This window comes from Triturus cristatus, chromosome 1_2 (genome assembly GCF_964204655.1).
Source record: "Triturus cristatus chromosome 1_2, aTriCri1.1, whole genome shotgun sequence".
Taxonomy (NCBI): Eukaryota; Metazoa; Chordata; class Amphibia; order Caudata; family Salamandridae; genus Triturus; species Triturus cristatus.
The window spans coordinates 831,503,064-831,518,105 of NC_140580.1; positions in this window are offsets into that span (position 1 = coordinate 831,503,064).

Consider the following 15,042-nt stretch of genomic DNA (forward strand, 5'->3'; position numbering starts at 1 on the left):
TTAGTTACAATGGATCGTCATGGGCATTCCAGACCATGTTTCTCTTTGCATTAGATACCTACTCCCCGCGACAACCGCGTTCCATCAGACCTGGCACAAACAATAAAGCTTTAATGAAAGGAGTTGCCGATATGAGCAGAGATATCGACGCATACTCATCTATACCCAAGGATGAATTGAGAGCTTATGTAGGGTGGAACGCGACGGGGTATAGTATTAGTCTGAGTGAAAGACAGCGAAAAATTCCATCCCCAATTTGGGTCGTACCCCACATAGGTCGGTTCTGTTTACAAGGTAATGGTCAGAATCCGAGAGCTCAACTGGGAAAAAGTGACTGTACTGAAACGTACACTTTTCCATCACAGTTTTCCCCTGCGTTTTTGGCTGCCAAGGGTACATATTTTGTCTGCAATGACCGAGCATACACATGGTTGCCCCCTGATTTCTCGGGCACATGTTATATTGAAAATCTGCTACCGCCGACATTTACTGCTGCCTCTGTTTATCACAAGACCATAGTTGTGAGAGGCGTGATTAGTAAGGAGGATACTGCCGGTCAGTAAGCGGGAGACTTCTTTCTGGGTTTCCTGCCGTTTTGGGGACCTATGGTCAATAGTAGGAACCTGAGACAACTGACTCGTGTGGTTGAATCCACTGTTAATGTTACGGCTGGTGCCCTTGGTAATTTGACAGCTGAGCTCCAAGCGGATCGTCTCATGACTTTGCAGAACCGTATGGTTCTAGACGTCATACTCGCAGACCGCGATGGGGTATGTAAGGTTATCCAATCTAGTTGTTGCATTTTCATACCAGATAACGCTCCAACAGTTTATCAAGCCATCTCCAAACTGCATAAAATATCTGAATCCATTCACGTGGATAAAGGAGATTGGTCACTGGTGGGGTGGTTCTGGGAACTGATATCTGCCTGGGGTTGGAAGATTCTAATGGTCATTGGAATGATCTTAGCCATTCTCTTCCTGTTCTGTCTGTGCATACAGTGTGGTCCTGCGATATGTGGCCTTTGTGCTACATTATGTATAAGGAAACCTGTATCAAGGGATGAGCTAAGTAATAGGATGATGCTACAGCAACATCTCCATGACTTCGTGAATATTGACCTAGACTCGGACTGATGTGAGTATAGTTATTGCCTATGTAAGGGCAAAAGGAGGGTCTGTGGTACTTTGAAATTTGGGACCGCGTAGGAGGCAGGGCCCTACCCCTGTCTATTCCGGTATTAGCGAACCGCGAATGGACCATGCGGTATGTACAAGTGCTTTGTATAACGTTTTAGCTATAAATGCACTGTGTATACGATGTTATACATCACTACGTGGGTTCCATCTTAGAGCGGTGGCCATCTTATGGTTGCCCTCACATAGGCTACACATTACGAACAAGTACGGGCCTTTAGAACACATGTACTTTCTGTTTGACTTCTCTTTGACCTGTGCAGCTTGGCTCCGCTGCCCCAGGTCAGTCCGGTCCCACGAGCTCCCCGTCCTACGGCCACCTGTGATTAGCATCAGGGTTTGACACACCATAAAGCCTCTTCATGAACACGAGCCTCCGGCTAATCTCTTTCACACCTGACTCTTCCTGCTTTATGGCTTGTTTCCCAAACAGGAGATGCCCGCGTTTGTTGGGGCCTGTTGATATCTGATGCGGGATCTGAGCCTCGCTGGGTAAATAATTGTGGGCTGGCTTAACTGGTATGTGGGATGGTCATCATGACTCTGCCTTTTCGTTTGTAATGGGTACATGTAGATGACCATATCGTAAAACAAGGAATGTGTGCCTGAAGCATGATATTTTGTATTTAAGGAGAAGCCCGTTTCTGTAATGTGAAGCAGTCTCCTGAGAACATACATTGTGTTGTACTTCTCGGATACCTGTAATTGGTCTGCAGCCAATAAATCGATCTTTGACTTCACCTAGAAGACTCTGTGTTTCTGTTGGTCTGAAACAGGAAGAACCCGAAGTCTTAGGGTGTGTTCCCCTGCACCGCTGGGCTTAAAATTCCCAGTACTTCAGTTGGGCAGAACTTCACTTTAGCAGAGAGGGTATTCCAGCGCCATTGTGACAACCATTCTCAAAACTGTTTACTCCATGCCAGTGTTTTCTGCATAACTGCCATTCAGCTGCTAAGCATAGATTGGCGATGCTTGATACCACTGTGAGCTATGATCTAGATATCCTTCTTTTGACTAGAACCTGACAGAATGATACCTCTCAGAACATTCTAGACCTCCTTTTATCTCCTCCATACTCTATTGTTAGATGCAAGGGTGTAGGCAGACATGTTGAAGGAATTATGGTTATACATAAGAACTCTGTTTGGTTCCAAATGGTACTTTCTGTATTCTTCATTTCAGTCCATGCTTCTGGAAGTTTCCTCACCAATTTATTCCACAATCACATTAAATATTATATACCACCCTCTAGATTCTAGATGGTAACACCTTGGAGGAACTCCTGGTTTATGTTGCACATCAAGTAATTATCTTAGATTGTAAGGTTTTCATTCATGATTTTAACTGACTCTAAAGACACAGAGGTTAATCTGTTCACCCACTGCAGACATTGGTACCTTAGTAACTTCTTCCCACCAAGACTTCTCTTCTTACGGCCTAATTACAAGCCGGTGATAATTGCTGCTTCTGATAAGAATGTGACTCCGACGTGTTTGGAATATATCACATTTAATTATTATCACCTATATCACTTTTTAAGGAATAACTTGTGGATTTCAGTGTTTACCACATATCCCAGTATAAACTGGGACTAGCCCCCCCCTCTTAAATTCCAGCAATCATGACCTGCTGAAATAAGTAAAGAGCGCTGTCTTTAATGCACCTAATTATTATGGGATGTGACAAACACTGCACCACTTGTAATTGTGTTCCTTGCACAAACAGGTGCTAAAATTAAGAGATCTGTGTCCAGTCTGATCCGCTTGCAAAAAGATGTTGCTCCGGGGCCATACTGTCCCCAAATTGTTGCGTCTCTATATATGGAACCACTTGGGGACAGCTTTAGTAAGTCTGGGATCCTGCATCATCAATATGCTGACGATACCCATTTATATCGCCAGATCTTGCCCACATAAGATAAGATGCATAAGATATTTCTCACCTATCTAAGACTATGGAGTCTGTGCAGAGTTGGATGGCTACTTTTCATTTAGACCTCACCCCTAACTAAATGGAGTTTGTACTGATCGCCCAGTGAAGTTAAGTCACCCTTGACTGTGCTCTGAAAAGAGTTTCAGATTCTGAAACTCCCTACACCCGGTCAAGCCACAGCAACAACAATCCGAAAACATGGTTTCTGCACTCCTATTCAGATTGCTCAGACTAATTGTATGGAGCTCAACGATACTGCAAGTTTTCAGAGAAACTGTTAACAATGTTTTACACTTTAATAAAAAAGGTTCTTACAGAATCAATATCTTGCTGAGTGATGTATCATAACACAATTAGTGATTGTCCCTGCTTGCAGAAGTTGCTTAGGACTTCAGAAACCTTCATGAGATCTCTACAAATGGAGATCATGCTTTCATTCTCCCTGAGCCTCATGTTAATCTAGGGGCCCATTATCTCCTCCAATACGAAAAAGGGATCCGCTTGTTTGCACCTCTCAATCTTAGACACAAGGTTTCTCATTAAGGGTGCTAGTGCCCTCCCTCTCTGGTGATTGTATTGAAATTTACTAGTTCTTAGGATAGTTTTGATATAGAGAATTTGTCCAAGAGGCTCCTGATCCATGCACTCATCGATAATGTCCTGATCTTTGCGGATCTGCAATTGGCAAAGCATTTGCCGCCAGTCAACAGCTGTTTCAATGCTGATTAACTTTATAAGCTTGGTGATCAAGGTTCATCAAATTCCAGGTTTATCCATTTTGGATACCAGAAAAGTGGACAGTAGGTTCACAGCCTCTTTGAGTAAAGTAAGGTATCTAAGACACTACCGGTTACGTTGTGCTGCAATGCTAAATTTGTGCAGGTGTTAGCTAGTGTTGGGCAACAGCGCTCATTCCGGAGGACCGAGGCTTACTTTTATCAATAGAGGTTGACCGAGAGCAGGAGAGAGAAAGGTGGAAAAGGGAGAAAGGAGGAGGAGGAAGAAAACTATAGGAAAACAGTGAGAATGGAATAAAGCACTGATGAAAAAGGACCAGTAAAGTTGAGATAAAGAGACAGGAAATGTAGGGTGATGGAGACAAGAGGTGGAAACAAATTTAAGCAACCCTTGATATTCGCCAATAGGTTTCGTGGCAGGTTCCTAAGAAAAACGTGCCACCATGCTCTTATTTATCATTCATCATTTTTTTAAACAAATTCTTTTTGTCTTTTTCTATGATAGAATCTGAGTACACTTAAGAATTTGTGAAATTAAGATGGAATTTGAAGCTTTTTGACTTGGAACTACCATTAAAACATCTCCAGAACATTTTCAGATGCAAGATTGACCTCTCTACAAGATAATAACTGATCAAGAAATAATAATGAGTGAACTTTGACTTACCATGATCTTAATATCTAATTGTCTCCAGTATAAGGGCTCTATCTAGTCAATAACTGTTGCCTAGTCCCTTGTTATTTGTAACTAGTATACTAATAAACATACTTTATTTCCAGTTCTTCTATAGCACATGGCTACCCAGAGCGGGTTTCCCAGCGCTGACAGGAGTCCTGAAAGGATGACGTGATACCTATCTAAACAGATGAGTCTTCAATTGCTTTCTAAAGTGAAGCTTATTTCTGTTAGCTCTTAGATCAATTGGAAGGGAAATCCAGAGCCTGAATGCCAAATAGACGAAAGATCGCCCACCTCTTCTAACCCTTTCTTTGTATATTGTACAAAGATTGCCTACCCCTTCTAGCCGTGTTTTTACACATTTAATACATTTGTTATGACAATAGAATATCGCCCCTGTAGTTCAATGGTCCCTCCACATGCTCAACAGTAGTTATAAATAGCATGTTACACTTTGTACATCTGCATACATACATATTTAAGCAGTGATTCAAAGGTGTGGCCGAAGGCTATGTAGGTAGCAGTGTCGCAACACACGAGGAAACAGGCCAACATGACTTGAATTCAGCACTAATTTAATAAAAATTACAAATTATTTCTCAGTAACCGTAGGGGAGTTTTTTTCAAGTAAGAAGATTTACAAAAGAGATATAGGCCTCTTGTAAAGGTGCTTTTCTCTCTTCCAACCTAGAGCAGTTCCAAAAGGTCTTGTACCACCTGTTGTTTTCCCCACCCAGCCTCCATCTGGTGGACTTAAGCCAGCTCTGTGGCAAGGTGACCACACGCTCGAACAGATGTGCCAGGTGCCCTGTTTCCCGCAATCACCTTGGCCTTGTGGCAAACCTATGGACAGTCATAAGGGCCTGTTAAAAATTACCACCGTTTTATCAAAGTGTAAACATTGCACTTGACCTTCCTGCCAACCTTAAACCTTATGACAGGATTATGATAAAATTGTGTGAATTACCGATAGAGCGCAGGTGAAGTTCTCGAAGGGTAGTTGTGAATCAGCCTTTAAAATTAATTCATAGTAAAAATATCTTGTTAATAGTGCTTTGGCTTGGAGTCTACTCGCTGCTTGTGTGCTCATGGTGTGTGAAAAGCCTATACCTCATGCTAGAAAGTGAATAGTTTCTAGGTACAGGACATGGGTCTTTGGTATTTATTGTATTGGTGAACGCTGGGAGTGCTACCGGCCTCTGGCCAATTGAATATGTGGTCTTTATCCACATGAGAGCTCATAAATCAATATTTGATACTAAGGAGATGCAACTTCCACAGAATGTTGTTCTCTTGAAAGAGGAAATCACCTCCGAGCTTCAGAGTGGAGAGATGTGTTAATGCTTTTACAATCCTTGACCTCTTCCTGGACGAATCACATCTTGTAGGTTGAATTAAACTCCTGTGGGCCCTTAAGACTAATGATGTGGATGACATTATTTGGGAATGCAAACCTCAGAAGATAACACTAACAAGTAAGGACTAAGAATGAGAACAAAATCAAAGGTTGATCTGATGGAAGCGGCTAACTCTGAAAATACGCAATACTTTTGTCGCAACATTGCACCTTGGAGCCTGACTATACCTGATAATCGTATTTCCCCTTCGGACCCGGAGCCAAAGGAAAGCAATGATATACTTTCTCCATTCAGTGCTTTAAAAGCTGAAGGCGCCCTTGATCACCTTTATCTGGTGATCTTTTCAAGAAGCTGATGAAACTATCACAAGCCCGAATCTGGCCAAGCGCCTAGGCTTGAGAAGGTGCCCTTGATCTGAACAAATCAGAACTGATTATTTGGGGCGTTTACATTGAAATGCAGATTTATTTATTTATTTGCGGGTTTATATAGCGCTGGAATCGACTCCAATGGAGTATCTCTGCGCTCTGGAACGGGTTTCAGCTGATCATTAGCAGACAGGGAGAGCCGTCTTAGATGTCACTTTTAAACAACAAAGTTTTAAGCTGTTTCCTGAATTGCAAGTGTTCGGGACATAGTCTTAAAGTTAGGGGTAGACTGTTCCACAGTGTAGGTCCTACGACTGACAATGCTTTACCCCCATGTCTTGCTTTTTTGGCACGGGGCACCACCAGCAGAGAACCATTGCTGGATCTCAAGGACCTGGTAGGAATATAGGGAATGAATTTGTTTTCCAAGTACAGGGGACCTTGGCCATTTATACTTTTGTGGATCAGGCAACAGATTTTAAACTTAGTCCGTTGCCGGATTGACAGCCAATGCAGTTTTTCCAAAAGAGGTTTAGAAGCTGTTCTCGGAGGGGCGTTAAGGACCAGTCGAGCTGCTGTATTCTGGATCACCTGTAACTTGGCCAACACTCCCTCATTTGCTGCGAGGAGCAGGCCATTACAGTAATCCAGCCGACTTAGAACAAGAGCCTGCACCAGGGTCCTCCTGGAGGCATCCGGCAACAAAGGAAGAATCTTACGCAACAGGCCAATAGTGTGGAAGCATACACCTGTAATATAGTTGGTATGCTGCCTTAACACTAAATCCTGGTCAAGGCGTATCCCCAGATTTTTAACAACCTGCTTCGGTTCAGGAACCATACCCAGATCCGGGGGCCACCAATCGGGGGACCACAGTATCTTGGCCCCTCCAAATAACATAATCTCTGTTTTGCTGACATTGCATTGTAGGTAATTAGATGACATCCATTGCCCTACAGCCTTCATGCCTGCCGAGAAAGAGTTCTTAATTTCCGTCGTGAGGGTTTTGAAAGGGAAGAGGAGCTGTGTGTCGTCAGCATAAGACACTGGAATAAAACCAAATTCGCGCATCACTCTTGCCAGGGGTGCCACATAGATGTTAAAAAGTGTAGGGCTCAGACAGGAGCCCTGTGGCACCCCTTTCGTAATTTCTACTTCCCTGGAACGGTAAGTACCCATGGTGACAGTCTGGGTACGGCCAGTAAGAAAGCTTCTCAGCCAGGCAAGGGCTTTGTTCTTCACTCCCATGTTCGACAACCGGTCAACAAGAATGCTATGTGACACGGTGTCGAACGCTGCCGACAAGTCAAGCAAAACCAAGATTACAGAGTAACCCCTATCTTGAAGCATATGTAGGTCGTCTACCACAGACAGAAGAGTAGACTCTGTACTGTGTTTTGGCCTGAACCCGGATTGTGAGTAGTCCAGGCCACCCACATCTTCAACAAAGCCGGACAAGTGTCTGTTGACATGTTTTTCTGTCAGTTTCCCCAGAAAAGGAAGCAGTGAGATAGGTCTTAAATTGGTAAGCTCGGTCCAAGGAATAGATGTATTTTTCCTGATGGGCCTTACCAACGCACGCTTCCAATCCTTGGGAACAGAGCCCAAGCCAAGAGACAGGTTGACCAGTCCTTGAATCATGGGGCCAAGTTGTCCAGAAAGGATGGGCATAAGTTTGGCAGGTATGATGTCATCCGGGCTACCACTTTTTATCTGGGTCATCAGAGCCAATAAGTCTGGGGAAGAGATTGAGGGAAAGGTGTCTAAAACTTGTGTATTAGGCACATGTTCAGTATCATTAAAGACCTGACAGGGGACCATGGCAGTGGAGGCGAGATTAGAATTGACAATATTCTCATAAATCCTGTCAATCTTATTAGAAAAGAAGGACGAAATTTGATCACAGAGAAGTTGGGATGCTGCTTCAGAGCTTTCGCAGGCAACTGGCTTCACAAAAGACTGTAAAACCTGATAGAGAACCCTTGAGGAGTTCCCTGCCGCAGCAATTTGTGATGCTATATGGGTTTTACGTGCCCCACGAATGGCTTTGTGATAGATGGATAGAGAAGCCCAGTATTGCTTTCTATCCTTCTCCTGATGAGAGGTTCTCCATCTTTTTTCCAGCTTCCTAGAGTTCTGTTTTAAAATTCGAAGCTCATCAGAAAACCAGATCTCTTGTTTATTGGCAGGGCGTGGTTTAAATTGTCTCAATGGGGCGATGATGTCTATCGTTCGCCTAGTGGCTAAATCAAATTCCCTTAAGGCACCATCCATTCCCTCTGAGGCAGGGTAGGAGGGGTTAATAAAATTATCTTTAAAAGTCTGTTCATTAACCTTATACCAGGGACGGCGTTTGCAGGGAAGAAAAACTGATTCATGACCAATATTTTTATGTTGAAAGGTATGAAATTCAATAACAAAATGATCAGACCAGCTGGTTTGAATAGGCGGTAGACATGCGATTGAGGGATGGTTTGTTAATATGAGGTCTAATGTATGTCCTGCCCGGTGTGTAGGTCCAGAGTTAACCTGTGATAACCCCAGAAGCAAAAGGTCCTGTAAAACCGACTGGGCTTCTTTACAATTTATTAGTTCACTGTGAATGTTAAAATCTCCAAGTAAAATAAAATCTTTATCATTGCTGATATATGGAGCCAAAGATTCGAGTAAAACATTAGAAAAGTTAGCACATGAGCCCGGGGGGCGATAAACGAAGGCACCCATCTGCGTGGCTGTGTTTTTTTCAGAGGGAGTGATTTTAAATATTATTAGTTCAATTTCCGGTGTAGATAGCTCAGTTACCATAGAACAGTCAATATCTTGTTTGTGAACAATAGCAATTCCTCCGCCTATTTTCGAGGGTCGATCTAATCTAATAATTTTATAACCCAAGGGAATGGCTAATGCAATTGTAGGAGTTGAGCAAGGTTTTAACCATGTTTCCGTGAGAAAGCATAGATCTGGATTGCTAGTGGAAATTAGGTCCCATATCTCAGAAGCATGTTTCGGTAGAGATCTTACATTACACAAAAGATTTTTCCTTCTTGTAGTAGCACTGGCAGATTTGTTACTAGTGTTACCGGTGGGGGAAAGATCCGTCCTAGAGCCATGAGGATGAGTGTTCTGGCTGGCAATGGTAAACTGGGTCTGACAATGGCGGCAGGAGAAGGGGCCTTCCACCTCTACATTACCTCCTAGTCCACATATCCGAATGGGGCTCACGCCCAGCTGACGTAGCGTCTCACTGGAATATATGATCCTCATTGTGGCGGTCAGCGATTGGATTATCGACGGTGCCCCCATTGCCCCTTGTCCCGTCCTGTCGCGGACGGGCGCAGACGGGCTGGTCTTAGGCTAGTCTTTGGCGCCGTCAAGGGCGCCCCTCTGCGCGCAACCGCTGCGCGCTCGGGCCGACTACTGGCTAAATAGTCTCTCGTCAGGGCTACTAGAGCGCTAACTGCTCAGCTGCGTCAATGTCAGTGGGCGTGTCTGGCTCTCACCTGCCCCGCCCTCCGCTCAACGGTAGCCAATACCGAGTCGGAACGGGGCGGGCAGGCAGTGACACCGAGCACAGACCAGGTTTGAGCCCTGAAGGCCCCCGCAATCAGCGGACAGTTCAAGTAGGTTAAAATTACTCAATCGAGCGCTACGTGAAACGAGCAGAATTAACAATCTTACACACCAATCATTAAAATTGCTACATTAAAATGAATATAAAAAGTGTGCAAAATACAAAGTGCAAAGTAAGACCGGCGTTTTAACCAGGTCAAGCAATTCTCTCGTGACAAATCACCACTCTCTCCGGGCAATGACAGCTGACGCCGGGCGCCAAGCGGATTAGGAAGACACTGCCACCGTCTTCCCTTACCGCGAAGAGCCCAGGCCTCCTTCCGCCTAAATAGTCTCTCGTCAGGGCTACTAGAGCGCTAACCGCTCAGCTGCGTCAATGTCAGTGGGCGTGTCTGGCTCTCACCTGCCCCGCCCTCCGCTCAACGGTAGCCAATACCGAGTCGGAACGGGGCGGGCAGGCAGTGACACCGAGCACAGACCAGGTTTGAGCCCTGAAGGCCCCCGCAATCAGCGGACAGTTCAAGTAGGTTAAAATTACTCAATCGAGCGCTACGTGAAACGAGCAGAATTAACAATCTTACACACCAATCATTAAAATTGCTACATTAAAATGAATATAAAAAGTGTGCAAAATACAAAGTGCAAAGTAAGACCGGCGTTTTAACCAGGTCAGGCAATTCTCTCGTGACAAATCACCACTCTCTCCGGGCAATGACAGCTGACGCCGGGCGCCAAGCGGATTAGGAAGACACTGCCACCGTCTTCCCTTACCGCGAAGAGCCCAGGCCTCCTTCCGCCTAAATAGTCTCTCGTCAGGGCTACTAGAGCGCTAACCGCTCAGCTGCGTCAATGTCAGTGGGCGTGTCTGGCTCTCACCTGCCCCGCCCTCCGCTCAACGGTAGCCAATACCGAGTCGGAACGGGGCGGGCAGGCAGTGACACCGAGCACAGACCAGGTTTGAGCCCTGAAGGCCCCCGCAATCAGCGGACAGTTCAAGTAGGTTAAAATTACTCAATCGAGCGCTACGTGAAACGAGCAGAATTAACAATCTTACACACCAATCATTAAAATTGCTACATTAAAATGAATATAAAAAGTGTGCAAAATACAAAGTGCAAAGTAAGACCGGCGTTTTAACCAGGTCAAGCAATTCTCTCGTGACAAATCACCACTCTCTCCGGGCAATGACAGCTGACGCCGGGCGCCAAGCGGATTAGGAAGACACTGCCACCGTCTTCCCTTACCGCCATTACACATAGGGCTTTAGTTCCTTATACATGGTTAGAGAGTGGGTTAAATCCTGTGTACAGTAGCCATTGGCAATGCCAATAGGCTTGGGTTAATGTGCAAACGCAGGGCAGCTTTAGAAGATGAGATCAAGAAACACAGGAGGGAACCGCATGAGCGGACAATGAGAACTATAGTTGTAAACTAGTTCTTCATACAATTCAATGCAAGTATTGAGTGGATGCGGAAGGATACACTCAAACAGCCAACAGCATTACTTGAGAAGTAAATCCTCCACTGGGCTGAGCAAAGACATAATTAATAAAGCCTCAAGACAACAGCTAAAAGAGACAGCTCAGAGAAACCCAATGGTTGAAAGGATGGGGCCGATGGCCGACTCTAGATATACTGTTAACGTTGTCGAAAGCTAGACCTAAAAAAGTTGGTCATGAAGAACAAACAAATTATCGGTTTGGCAACCTCAATGAGAGGATTGAAAAATGGTTCTAAAATGCTTTTGGTTACGTTCCGGGGGTGGGGGCTGGGTATTTCGTAATAACATATTTTGATAACTGCAACCTAGGCTCAAGAAATCTGCATTGTTGGGTAGGTTTTCTGGTTTTCTTTACTTGTCCCGGTAGCAAGAATCATTCTATGCTGCATTTATCATTCTTATGGCTTAGTTTACTGAGGTTTTGCTTGGGAGTTCAGATAAAGCGACACAAAACAAGACATCAATATACTCAAACCATGCAATTCAATGCAAGTACTGGAGTTGATGCGGAAGGATACACTCAAACAGCCAATAGCATTACTTGAGCAGTAGATACTCCACTGGACTGAGCCAAGACGTAATTGGTAAAGCCTCAAGACAACAGCTGAAGCAGACCGCTCAGAGAAACCCAGTGGTTGAAAGGATTGGCCCCCCTGGTCGGCTCTAGAGATACTGCTAACCTTGTCAAAAGCGAGACTTAAGAAAAGTTGTTCAGGAAGAACAAACGAATTATCGGTTTGGCAGCCTCAATAAGAGGGCTGAAAAAGATTTCTAAAATGCTTTTGGTCACGTTCTGGGGGCTGGATATTTAGTAATAACATATTTTGATATCTGCAACCTGGGTTTAAGAAATCAGCACTGTGGGTCAGGTCTTCTGGTTTCCTTTGCTTGTCCCGGTACCAAGAATCATTCTATGTTGCATTCGTCGTTCTTATGCCTTAATTTACTGAAGTTTTGCTTGGGAGTTCACATAAAGCGACTCAAAACATGGCATCAATTTACTTTAACCATTTTAAAGGCTATGCAGTGCTAAATTGCATTGCATTGTGCGAGCGTCCATGCAAACTTTAGTAAAGAAGGGGCATATCAGCAAGGCGAGGCGATAGAATTATCGCCGCTTTTGTGGCCGTTTTTCGGTCGAAAAGCGGCGATAATTTTATCGCCTAATTAGCAAGGTCACGCTAACGCGTGAAAACTTGCATTAGCTCACTTTGGGGCACATGCATCAACCATTTTTGCGAGCGCAAACGGTGCGATTCGCAAAAATCGGCCGTTTGCGCCCGCAAAATGAGCATTTGCGATGCATGAAGGGTCAAGGCACTCGCAATTTGAGAATTCGCAATTAATTGCGAGTTCTCAAATTGCGATTGCATTTAAGGAATCGCAAATTGAGATTCCTTAAATGCAATGCATTAAAGTAAAAAAATTAGCGATTTCGCTGATAGGGGGCGCAAATTACCATGAAGTTGAACTTCATGGTAATTTGCAAAAACTTTGAAAAATGCATGAAAGTGCATTTTTCAAAGTGGTAGGTTACACACACACACATGTCCTTTGGACATGTGTGTGCGCAACATTTGTACACAGATCGATTTCAGGGGTGCAACAGGGTGTCGTTTTGATAATTATCGCTGGCCGTGCTTAGCGATAATAATACTATCGCAGGCTATCTCTGGAATTTATCGCCCTGGTAGCGCGTTACTAACAACGCGTTACTCCAGGGCGATAAAAATTCCAGAGATAGCGAGGTTATCGCCCTTTTGCAGGGAACATCGCTGGTTTTCCAGCGATGTTCCCTGCAAAACGGCGATAACATTGCTGATACGACCCACAGGGTCGTATCAGCATAATTCACCCCCTATGTTAGGGGTGGCTAAATCAGGATTTTAGCAGACATTAGATTTTGGCGACAACATCCGTTTTCGCCAAAATCTAACGTCGGCTAAAATCATGTGGGCTGCCTTGTAAATATCGCGATGTAAACATAGGCGATATTTGCAAGGTAGTCCATCCCAGGGTACGCCCAGTAACGCCCACTTTGCATCTCATTGGAGATGCAAAGGGAGGCGTTGGGAAAAAGGGTGCTAACATGCGATTATGCATGTTAGCACCCTCTTGTAAATAGGGCGCTGGTTTTATCTCCGCTTTTTTGGCTTTGTAAGCCAAAAAAGCGGAGGGAAAACCCTTGTAAATATGCCCCATGCTTTCTCAGATAATTGGTTATTAAAACCCTTCTGAGAATCCATTTTTGCAACCCGCTCTGCTCCAGTGTTGGTCAAGTTTGGAGTTTGTGGAAGCCGGTGGAGATCTCGGAGGTGTTCAAGGATGCGACTGTGATGGGGGATGTCAAGGATCAGTCTGGCTCCAGCGTTCTAAACAGTCTGGAGTTTGCAGAGGAGTTTCTTGTTGATTCCGGCCTATTGTCTATATTTTCCAACCACTGACAATGCCATAGTCACAAGTCAGATCCAAAACAACTTTACACTATGAACATCCATTGGTTGACTATGTATAAACCATGGCTAACTACGGTATGCCATTGAACATTAAGCATTTTCTTGGTCACATTTCCAAGTCCAAGGCAAGAAAATAAAGGACCAACGTTCCCAAGTTATCGAAAGTTACAGTGTGCCACTGTCCCCTTAACTGCGAAATGGATAAGTCTGCAGGTGATATTTTTCAAGGAAGAATTCACATTATTTCTTATGCTGAATCTTATATATGTCCTTCCATTGCCCTTTTGTCACTATTTCTCAGGGTTCCATTTGTGAAAATCTAAAGGTCATTGAAAGTTCTGGCCAAATGAGGCACAATGTGTATACAAATCCACCCTTGGCCATGAGAGAACTTGCAAATGTGGTCATGTGTCAGCAGGAGCCGAAACAGAGATCTTTGCTCTGTGAAGGATGATGGTGGAATATTTGCCTTTCCACCTGTTTGGTCAATCTACCATCTCCATCCCTTGTGTATATCACCCACCCCTTGAAGCAACTCTCTGCATGTGGTGCCGGCCTTTGTACCCTTGCCCTAGACATACAGCTTGATTGTTTATCTTTTTCTGGTGTTTCAACCAGTAGAGTTGGTCAAGCAGGCAATCCTTTGGTCAAAGATGGAGGAATACATATATCAGCATTTTCTAAGCTCCGTTTAGATTGTTGGCACAACGAAGGGGCAGATTTACAATGAAGTGGCACAAAGCAGCAAACAAAGTTGCTGCTGCGCTGAATCATGGGAGAGAGCGTAACTGTACCTTATCTTCAAAGAAATGGCCAATTCTGCACATATCATGGACTGGCTCATTTGTGGCTGCCTCGCTTCCACACAGGTACCATTGCAGCATAGTGCAAGGATGTCTGCTTTAAAGTCAAGATAGGTTTTTTGCAGAAAGTTGGACCTTTCTGCAAAAAAATCTTACATTGAGGCTAATTCCTCTTTGTATGTGTATTGCAGAATACAGCAAACATGGAAAGAGGCAATAACGAGGAGAAATAAAATATTTCCCCTTGTTTCACCAGCCTCAGGCAGGTGCACCATTTTGGCACAACCCCTTATCTACAGCTCCTTGTAAATTTGGATGTGCATCAAAATCCATGGTGGATGCATGGGAATGCCCAAGCACCAACCACGGAATGCCTTCTTGACGCAAAGTAATGCAAGGCAGCACAATGCACTGCTTTGCATTCCTTTTTTTTTCACAAAGC